General features: G+C 45.2%; 1 non-coding gene across 1 annotated transcript; it reads left to right on the top strand.

Moving 5' to 3' along the window:
* On the top strand, window positions 1-10206 carry LOC101120381 (uncharacterized). The gene is made up of 2 exons (XR_009598580.1): window positions 1-43; window positions 2564-10206. It is a non-coding gene; the product is annotated as an uncharacterized LOC101120381 (transcript).
* The last annotated feature ends 976 nt before the right edge of the window (window positions 10207-11182 follow it).

Below are 11182 nucleotides of genomic sequence, written 5' to 3'. Positions count from 1 at the left end.
GGCAGCGCGAAGGGCTCGGGGCGAGCGGGCGAGGGCGGCGGCGGTGAGTGGGCCGAGCCCGCAGGGGCGCGGGCTGGCCGCGGCGGGGCGGCGCCGACCCGGCCGGCGCGGGGGGCGCGGCTCCGGGGCTCCGCTCCGGGAGGCCCCGCGGCCGGCGGCGAGGCGGGCGGGGTGGGCCCGGCGGCCGGAGGCCCCGGCGCGGGAGGCCTTCCGCGGGGGCCCGGCGAGCGGAGGCCGAGGGCCGGCCCGGCTCCGGGGCCGCGTTCCCGTCCGCCGGGCGCGCGGCCGGCTCAGACGGCCTGCAGAAGCGCTTGGGGGGCGCAGGGCTGTTGCGAGCCCTTCAGACGTTGACGCGCGTGAATTTCTAACACCCTGGTGATGTGGCGGCCTCGTTGTCGTCCCAGTGTTGCTGGCGAGAAAGCAGGCACATTCCGGCCCGGCTTGTTGGCGTGGCCAGCGGGCCCACTCACTCAAATGTACCCTGATGCCCGCGACTGCCGTGGAGCTGGGCAGAGCCCCGGCCGGAGCGCTGGACTTGGCATTGCAAGTTGCGGTCGCAGTCAGTTCTCACTGCGAGTACAGGTTCTGGGGTCAGGCTTCTAGGGGCTGGGTGCCTGGCCAAAGTGTGCCTGCCGATTCCTTAAAAGTGGGAGTAGAATGAAGCTAGTCCCATAAACCTGCTCTGAGAATGAAATAGCACAGTGACCCAGGCTACCTGTGTGATTTCCTCATCTGTAGTGTTCCAGCTGAATTAGAGCTTCCTACTAGAACTGCCTTCCGTAGTATTTAAAAATAAATATGGGGTTTTTTTCAGTGTATAATTACCATTATAGCTGTTTTTGAGCACCAACATCATGTACCTGACAGATGTCTCCTTGAAATAGATGCTCCACAAATATTTACCAAGTTAAGAAATGAGCAGTGCTCTAATTTTGCGTTGTGGGCCGTTTTCTCTTTTGGTACTTACCTTAATTACAGCAGATGTAACTGTTAAATACACAGTTAAAGTCTCAGCACTATCAGGTCTACAGTCTCAGTTATATAATATAATGACGGAAAAGCAGTAACCATGAAGTAATTATTGTTTCCAGTTATTTGCTTGGTAAGCTTGTGTGCAAAGACCAAGGTGATTATTCCCATTTTAAAGTCTACTTACTTGCTGACACAGGAGGTGGAAATTAGTTCCAATCATGGTATGACCTTTGCAGGCTTAGGTTCTCCCACATTTGTCACCTATTTGGAGTTTGTGCTTGTTTGTGGCCACAATTTTAAATAACCTTGTAAGTAATTAAGTGAAATTAATTTATTTGAACATTGGAATTCTTGCAGCATTTGGGTATTTTTTAAATTCCTCCCTATTTTTACGTGTATACTTACTTTCTTCTTCTTATGTTTTACCTACCACCTTTTATTCTGTTTCATTACACTATCAAATAAAGTTCTTTGGAAATTTTTCCCTCCCTGAAAAAAATCCTCTTGTACCACGCTTTCAAACAATTGTCCTTTCTTGGGCCATTGGAATCTAGAAGAAATAATAATGAAACGTTTCTTTGTTGACATTTTCCTCATCCAGTATTTGTTGAATAGATTCACAGAAACTTTCCACTGCTTATAGAATAGTTCTCATATTTGAAACAATTTATGCTACAAAGTTAGAACTGGATTGTCCTCCACAGCTGTGAAAGCAGAGTGGCTGAGCAAATAAGGGTAAACAAATATTTAATAAAGGAGTATGAGTTGTCATTTCTTTCTAATTTGGACACCCTAATTAGCCACCCATAAATGACAATCGGCTTAATATGGGAGCAAATAGTAAAATGTAATGATGATCTGTTACCCAAATTTTGATTGTCTTTTGGAGCTATTTTTAAATTCCCATTAAAATATTATGTTGTCTCTACTTTTTAATCTTTCAGAATTACATACTCATTTGTTATTGCCCAACAGAAATTTGTATTTTATATTATCACTTTTTTTTGTCCTGTCCCACAGACAAGAACTCCAAAGGTAAATTTGGTTGTATTTATTAAGTTTAGACTCTGAAATTATTGGGCTTCCCTTGTGGCTCAGCTGGTAAAGAATCTGCCTGCAATGTGGGAGACCTGGGTTCAATCCCTGAGTTGGGAAGATCCCCTGGAGAAGGCAACAGCTATCCACTCCAGTATTCTGGCCTGGAGAATTCCGTGGACTGTATAGTCCCTGAGGTCGCAAAGAGTCGGGCAGGACTGAGTGACTTTCACTGAAATTATTAGAATTTTTTTGCACATTATTTTCCCTAGAATTATCTTTGTTTTCATATATATATTGAATACATTCGTAATTTAAAAATAGATGAATTTTGATGGGCTTAAAGAGGTGTTGCTGCTGCTGCTGCTGCTGCTGCTGCTGCTGCTGCTGCTGCTGCTGCTGCTGCTCCTAAGTCGCTTCAGTCGTGTCCGACTCTGTGCGACCCCAGAGACAGCAGCCCACCAGGCTCCCCTGTCCCTGGGATTCTCCAGAAGAGGTGTTAAAGTTGAATAATTAACAAGTCATCTATAATTTGTTTTTTTTTTCTTTTATACAGAAAATTCTGAGCTGTGTAGCTCTAGGAAGTGGAACAGTCGCTCAGAAGAAGGACATAGCCTGTCTTAAGAATACATTTGGCTCTTCACCATGCGGTTAGGAAAACCTAAAGGAGCTATATCTCGGAGCTCCAGCCAAGGAAAAGTCTATGAGAACCAGCGCAGAACCGGCCGGCAGCGGCAGAGGTGGGGGGTGACTGTCCGATTTGACTCAAGCTTCAGGAGACTGAGACGAGGCCTGGATGAAAAGCCTTATAAATGTGTCGAATGTGAAAAGAGCTTCAGTCAGAGCTCGACTCTCTTCCAGCACCAGAAGATCCATACTGGAAAGAAGTCCCACAAGTGTGCAGACTGTGGGAAAAGCTTCTTTCAGAGTTCTAACCTCATTCAGCATCGCCGCGTCCACACCGGGGAGAAGCCCTATCGGTGCGATGAGTGTGGAGAGAGGTTTAAACAGAGCTCAAACCTCATTCAGCACCAGAGAATCCACACTGGAGAAAAGCCGTACCAGTGTGACGAGTGCGGCCGGTGCTTCAGCCAGAGCTCCCACCTCATTCAGCACCAGCGAACCCACACCGGGGAGAAGCCCTACCAGTGCAGTGAGTGCGGCAAGTGCTTCAGCCAGAGCTCGCACCTCAGGCAGCACATGAAGGTGCACAAGGAGGAGAAGCCCCGGAGGGCCCGGGGCAAGAGCGTCCGGGCGAAAGCTCACTTGGTGTCCTCTTGGAAAGCTGGTAAAGGGAGGAAGTCAGTGGCTGGTCTCCGCTAAGTAAAGGGCACTGCACCAGCCCTTTTTTAAAAAATAAAAAGTGTTTCTTTTAGAACTGGAGGTATTTTTTAAATTTAATAGTGTCCTTAAACACTGTATCCTTTCCTAGCATGAGGACGTTGGGAGTTCAGTGACATTGGGATCGGAGAGATTATGAGTCCAGCCTTCCCTATTTTTTTATGTAACCTGCAGTACAAAAAACAGGAAATGTGTTTCTAGAGAACATAAGCTCCTTGAGCTCTTTTGAAATTGCTTCCTGCATCATTTTGACCAAAAAAAAAAAAAATCATGTTTTGATGACGTGTAAAGGTGTAGAAATTCAGTGACTGCTCAGTTTCAGGACTTTCCTTGGAAAGAATAATTAAAAGGGAGAGATTAATTCCATCAGGTTTAGAGTTCTGTCGTAGACGAGACTTTATGTTTTAAAGTTTTGCAGTATATTACCCATTGGTTTGTAAGTATGTCTCAAGGTTCAGCAGACTAAAATGAATTCACGTTCACAGGTTTTTAGTCAGTGAAGTACATCAGTTTGTGTTAGCTTTTTTTGTTCATTTCTCCTGTTTATAGATAGTTACTAATTAAAAGAGTAGAGCTTCCCTATTGATTTTCATCAAATTCTTAGTAAGCGACACTCTGGAAGCCAAAGAGAGCAGCGAGTTCGACCGTGGGCCTCCTGCCCCGCTGATGCTGCCCTTTTTGGTGGTCTGACACCACGCCGCTCATTTCTAGAAGCTGAAACGGCTTCATGGCAGTCCTTACCCACGTCTTTGAGCTCTCTCTTGTGCTCTGACAGGCCGAGCCAGCCTTTTAGAGCTAAATGAATAAATAAACCAAAATTATTTCTTCTAAATAATCTCAACTTGCAGATTAAAAATCCACAATTTATATGCTTCCCTGTCCTCCCCCTTCAAGAGCTTCTTATAACCCTGGTTATCTTAAGAGTTTGCCAGTAGCATAGTGAAGTTTTGAAAAAGTCAAGTGTTACTGCATTGTAGCTTTTTTGAAATCTAAGTTTAACTTTTTCTAAGTTACCTGTCTTATTTATAAGACCAAACAAGTTTCTTATCTTTCATGAGAATAGTGCCAAGTATCAAACATTTTGATCAGCCTTCAGCTCAGGTTTTAATTTCTATTAAATGCTAACATTCTTCTGTTTTTTTTGTATCTTTCATAATCATATCTGATCCTGCTGTATTAATGACAGTTATCCATAAACATGTTTTAAAGAGTACCTTGCATATTGCTGCCTTCTGTTTGCTTTTCTCCTGGGAGGCTGCTCTGATGATGTAGGCAGCATCTAAATCACAGCCTGGGAAGAGCCTCTTGTTTTGCCTGTCTTTGATTGCCTCAAACTTGAACTTTGCCTCCCTCATGGCCTTGTATTTGAGCGCCAAGTCATGGCAGATGGCTTTGTCAACAGCAGTTTGATCCAACAGGATATTCATAGTGTTGTGTGAGCGCAGGCATGCCTTCGAGTGCCACAGTAAAGCAAATGGCACGGTCAAGTGCGTTGCATGGACTTTCTTGGTTTCCCAGTGTGTAGTGAAGCTGTGTCTACGCTATTTTGTAGTCTATTAACTGCAATAGCATTATGTCCAAAAAACAATGTAATACTGTAATTAAAAATACTTTATTGCTAAAAATGCTAACCATCATCTGAGCTTTCGGTGAACCATAGCAGTAACATGAAACATCACCTATCATGTAACAAATATAATGAAAATAACAAATATAATGAACAAGTTTGAACTGTTGCAAGGATTGCCAAACTACGACACAGAAACACAGTGACCGCGTTCTGCTGGGAAAACCGCACTGACAGGCACTCGGTGCAAGGCTGCCAGAAACTTGCCACAAACCTCAATTCTTTTTTTAAAGGAATACAACAATAAAGGTATACCTTACAAAGTGAACACAGTTATCTTTTACAAAAAACATTGTTTAGATTTTACTGATTGACTTATCAGGTCTTTGGATGCAGAAAAGCTGTTGAATTAAATCTAAAATTGTCAGCAGCAAAAGTATTACTCTCAGATTTAAAGGTTAGTTCAATTTTATTTTGACTGAGTGAGTACTCTTGAAAGAAAGTTACACCTATAGAGGACGAGAACCATTTAGTAAGTTCCTAAGGGAAATTGAAGTATTTGTTTGGACTTCTGACAGGTGGTGGGAGTATGTCTTCAAAATAAAGATACACAGCTGCAAATGCTGTTTAGGCCCCATGATAGGGAAGGAAAGTGCTGTCATTCTGTTGAGAAGATAAAATACTTATTGAGAACTGGCCGTGTGTGCGTCTACCAAAGACTGGTGGGACTGGTAAATTTTAAGTGAAAGTAAAAAACAGGTAATGACTATACCGTCTGATTGCCATTCAGATTGGGAGGATTTTCATCAGGTGCAGGGAAGAGGGAAGGGCCCTTGGAGCAGATGGCATGTACACTGAAGGAGTCGAAACCCTGGGAGTCTGTGGAGGTCAGGCAGCTGCTGTGAGTGAGCGAGGTGGGAAGAGCTGTGCCCTGAAGCGCACTTGCCCGTCTAAAAGGATCACCTGACTCGGTTTCGGTCGTTGTGGCCGTCGGAGGATCAGGCCCAGATAGGCCACATCTTGACACTTTCCAGAGAAACCAGAAATCCAGATTTTAAAACCCATAGAACTTCTGAGAATTTACCACAGCTGAGCTGTCTTTTCAAGGCCCTGTGTGTGGCTGGCTGTGGCGGAGGTGGAGAGCCTGGCATGGTGAGAGGTAGGGGTGCGTGACGGAGTGGACGCTGCGCAGCACAGAAGGGTCTGCCCGGACAACAGCAAGTGGCTGCCCTGCTGACGTGTGGTGTCCCTGAGGGTCAGGACGGTGATGCCGGGCTCGGTCCCTGAGCCACGTTTTGGAGAGGGTGGGGTAGGGGCAGATGGTGACTCTTTTTTGGCTGGTGGGGCTCTGGACCTCGCCAGTGGTAAAGAATCTGCCTGCCAAGGCAGGAGACGCAAGAGACACGGGTTCGATCCCTGGGTCAGGAAGATCCCCCCAGAGAAAGAAATGGTACCCCACTCCAGTATTCTGGCCTGGGAAATCTCATGGACAGAGGAGCCCGGTGGGCTACAGTCCGTGCGGTCGCAAAAAGGGGGACGTGACCGGGTGCACATACACAGGGCTCCGGGCCAGCAAGAGAGGCCAGGCCTGATACAGCATTGACCAGAGGCATCCCTTCCGCAGCCCGCTCCTCCAGACAGCACACTCATCCGGGGAGATGGTCCTGAACCCCATACATCGCTACAGCAACCTGAAACTCCAGGATTGCTGACGCCACCCCTGGAATTAGGAACTTGGTCCTGAGACCTGTACAGTCTTCAGACACGGGAGAAAGGGCTGTGCATCCCTCTTGCACGCAGAGTGTGTGCGTCAAGGCCAGTGCACAGCACGGTGCACAGCCACCCGGGGGCCCACCTGTAAGGGCGAGACCCTTCATTGCACAGGGGATGGGCCTGCTCCCCCACCTTGACGTCAAAGCGATGAGTCAGCTTGGACAGTGAGCACCCCAACCACCGCCATGGGGAAGACTAGAGGACGCTCCTCTGGAGTCCAGGTGCCACATGAGGCCCTAGGTTGTGGTGCAGCTCGAGGCGCTGCTAATGCTAAGTCACTTCAGTCGTGTCCGACTCTGTGCAACCCCACAGACGGCAGCCGACCAGGCTCCCCTGTCCCTGGGATTCTCCAGGCAAGAACACTGGAGTGGGTTGCCATTTCCTTCTCCAATGATGAAAATGAAAAGTGAAAGTGAAGCCGCTCAGTCGTGTTCAACTCGAAGCGACCCCAGGGCCTGCAGCACCAGGCTCCTCCGTCCATGGGATTTTCCAGGCAAGAGTACTGAGGGGACTACAAAACAGGATTGAGCCTGCATTTTCCACCACCCTGGAGGTGAAAGGGGCTATCCATTTCCTTCCCCCTTTTTTTTTTTTCAGGTAAAAATGTATTGAGCTGATTCTTAAACTCAGAGTTCTACGATAAAACTCATCACCCAGAAATGCTTTTCTGTCCGTTTTAGATACAGCACGGGGGCTTATCTGGTAAAATAATTAGTTTTGCTTCATTTTTCATAATAAGTGCAAACTAATCCACTCCAGTTTGAAACATAAATTTTGCTACTGAAAGATGAGAAAAGATGTAAACTAGAGATACAATTCTTGGTCGCTTTCCTTGGAGAAAAGACCAGGTACACATAGCAGTGTTGTCTAAATTTAAGTATAATAAGATGAAATCTTTTGTGATTATTTTATGAGGGGGTGATTGATATCTTTCTCCTTTGACCCATTTACTTGGTAATGCATTGAATAAGTTCTAGAAAGTATACCTACTAAGTAATAGGATTTTGTTGCTAGTGCTGTTTTATTATTAGCATTATAACATCTGATAGTGTTTTATTTGGAGTTTTTGCATCAGCATACGTGAAGTAACTGCTGTAAGTTTTTTCTTATGTGTTATCTTTGTTGTAAAATACTTTGCTGTGACTCCACATCATAGTTTTCGAGAAAATGGGCCAAGATTGTAGTGGCTTGTTTATGCGCCATTCTGCCTCCTAGTTTTTCAAGAGACCTCTCAGGCACAGATTCTTAAAAATTCAAAAGTTGGGGATGGGCATGTCGACTTAAATAAAGCTTCTGAGATGAGGATCTTTTTCAGATCTCAGAGAACCCTCCCGGTCATATCTTTATGTTCAAGGCAATCTTCTGGCACATAAGAAACGCCTCTGAATTCAGTGAGGTTAAAAGGCTAAGTGTCAAAGTTTGCCCAGGTAAGTCAGAGAGAGGTCAATATGATGATTTGGGGGCAGCAGTCATGGAGAGAAGTCAAGGTCAGTTGAAGGCCACAGTCACTGTTCATTCCAAATGTGGAGAGTTTTAATGTAGCTGATTTAGTTTGCATTCACTCTCCATTTCCTCGTGCTTGCTTTTGCGTTTTAGTCCAATTCTTGCTCAACATTTCACCTGCATTTAGTTTTCTGCATTAAAATATTTGGTGTGGTTTTCTTTTCCTCACTGGACTTTGAAACCACAGTCGAAACGGAAGCAAAGCCGGAAGTGCAGGGTCTGTCGTGCTCTGTCTGCCAGGTTGTGTTGTGAAAAAGCGTGAACGCTGCTCCGCTGGCAAAGCTAGGGAGAACCGGCCAAACTCACGCTTTGTTGGTGGGGATACAAAATATTGGACCTCTACAGAGGAGAACTTGGCGATATCCAGCAGATTTGTATGTGGGTTTACTGTTTGACCCAGGAATTACGCTGTGGAGGAACTGGTCCCAAAGATACAGTAACAAAAGATACAATGTGCACACAGGGCAGCAAGTTCTTGTAGAAAAGGCTGGTTTCTTAGTGGAAGACGCTCAGCTTCCGTGTAATCACATACGCATCTCTTCAGTGGTGGGCTTGTTTTTCGTGATGGCCTCATGGCTATCTGCTTGCGCTTTAGTTGAATCCCACTTGTCATTTTCAGGGGTCTGCTTGCCTTCGTAGAGGACCCAGAAACACGTTTAGTAAGTGCTCTTGAGGAGCTAAGTGTCACCACTGGTGCAAATCAGCAGATCAGATTCCGAGGCTCAATCAGAAACACTCCAGGCCAATGAGGGCACTGCGCGGGCAAAGGACGCGGAATGTACTCGGTTCCTGGAGTCTTCATTCTGGGATGCTGGACGCCTTCATTTGTTTACACTACCTGGAACAGTCTCTAGAGGGCAGCAAAGGACATAAAATGGAAACCAGCCTCCCTACATTGAACTTGTATTTTCCCTTGAAAATACCATACTCAAAACGCTAACAAATTTGAGGCCACTCTTTACAGACAGCTAGGCTTTAGTAAAATGTCTTTAAGGATACAAACTGAATTTCTTAATTTGAGCATACTTTAGGCAAATTACCTGGATGTCATTTCCATTTCCACCGTAACTTAGACATTAAATATATACAAAGCACAGGGATATAAGCAAGTCCCTTTCTTATTTTGGTAGGAAAGTAAATCATGTAAAGTGTTTTTTTTTTAATCATAGCCATTTTCTGTGCTCCCCTCTTTCTTTGCTCTCCTATACAGCCTCCTCCTTGATTTTATATTTCTCCCTTTACATACCTGGCATTCTTTCCTTAGCCAGTTCCTTGTTAAAATCCATCAGGCTTTCAACACTTCTCTGCTCAGAAAAACAGTTTCCAAGGATTCTCTGAAAATTCATTCAGAACAGTGGTTCAAGGCCACTAAGAGGAAGGCTCAGAGGTAAGGCCAGAACCCTTGCAGGGAAGAATGCTGTTGAAGAAACTAACGTTAGAGAACGTTTCAGAGTTGAACAGTTAGTCTGCTCTCCACAGTTTGAACCTTTGATTCAGTACAACTATTTGAACTTTTGCCTTATGAATGCGTTATACTTACAATTTAAATATAAATGTGAAGCCAATTGCACTCCATAGCGAGATGGAGACGGGGAACAGCTGGGAAATAGGCAGTGCGGTCCCAGAGCGGTGCCCCAGCACTGTATCACTAAGTGCCAAGTAGCATTCACTTCATAAACTCACCACCTCATCTAGAACTTGCTCCTCCCATCCTTTCCCTGGTATTTTATTTTCCCCCACTTCTAAAAGGCTGAATTACGTCACGGAGCCTACATGTGGGAAAACTGGGTATTCAGTGGTCGTGTGCATCTGGGGCGGGGCAGGGAGAAAGGGGCTATTAAATATAAGAGGCGGTGAGGCAGTGTGACAGAGAGAGATTTCTCTGCATTGAAATGATCAGTCCTGAGCTCTAGATCCTTTTCTGTGGAAGACCCATGTGCCCTTGGGCAATTCATTTTTCCTCTCTGGTCCTAAATCTGCTCACCTATCAAATAAAGACGAGTTTGGCAGTTAAACCAGTTGTTTCATTTATGATTCTATGCTTCTAAGTTGCTGAAACTGATTTTAGCCAACTAAAGAAAAATCCAGTGAAGTCAAGTTGGCCTTCGGGAGCATTACTGCAAACAAAGCTAGTGGAGGTGATGAAATTCCAGTGGAACTATTTCAAATCCTAAAGAATTATGCTGTTAAAGTTCTGCCCTCAATATGCCAGCAAATTTGGAAAACTCAGCAGTGGCCACAGGACTGGAAAATGTCCGTTTTCATTCCAATCTCCCAAAAGGGCAATGCCAAAGAATGCTCAAACTACTGCACAACCGCACACATTTCACATGCTAGCAAGGTAATGCTCACAATCCTTCAAGTTAGGCTTCAGCAAGAAGCCAAGAACTTCCGCATGTAAAGCTGGATTTTAAAAAAGGCAGAGGGACCAGAGATCAAGTTGCCAGCATCTCTTGTATTATAGGAAAAACAAGGGGATTCCAGAAAAAACATCTGCTTCATTGACTGTGCTAAAGCCTTTGACTGTGTGGATCATGACAAACTGTGGAAAATTCTTAAAATGATGGGACTACCAGACCACCTTACCTGCCTCCTGAGAAATCTGTATGCAGGTCAAGAAGCAACAGTCAGAACTGGACATGGAACAACAGACTGGTTCCAAATAGGAAAAGGAGTACGTCAAGGCTGTATATTGTCACCCTGCTTAACTTCTATGCAGAGTACATCATGAGAAATGCTGGACTAGAAGAAACACAAGCTGGAATCAAGATTGCCGGGAGAAATATCAAGAACCTCAGATATGCAGATGACACCACCCTTATGGCAGAAAGTGAAGAGGAACTAAAAGCCTCTTGATGAAAGTGAAAGAGGAGAGTGAAAAAGCTGGCTTAACACTCAACATTCAAAAAATGGCATCTGGTCCCATCACTTCGGGCAAATAGATGGGGAAACAATGGAAACAGTGAGAGACTTTATTTTTGGGGGCTCCAA

The sequence above is a fragment of the Ovis aries genome, chromosome 25 (assembly GCF_016772045.2).
Source record: "Ovis aries strain OAR_USU_Benz2616 breed Rambouillet chromosome 25, ARS-UI_Ramb_v3.0, whole genome shotgun sequence".
Taxonomy (NCBI): Eukaryota; Metazoa; Chordata; class Mammalia; order Artiodactyla; family Bovidae; genus Ovis; species Ovis aries.
Note: the sequence above shows the minus strand (reverse complement) of the source record. Positions and strands in the feature narration are given on the sequence as shown.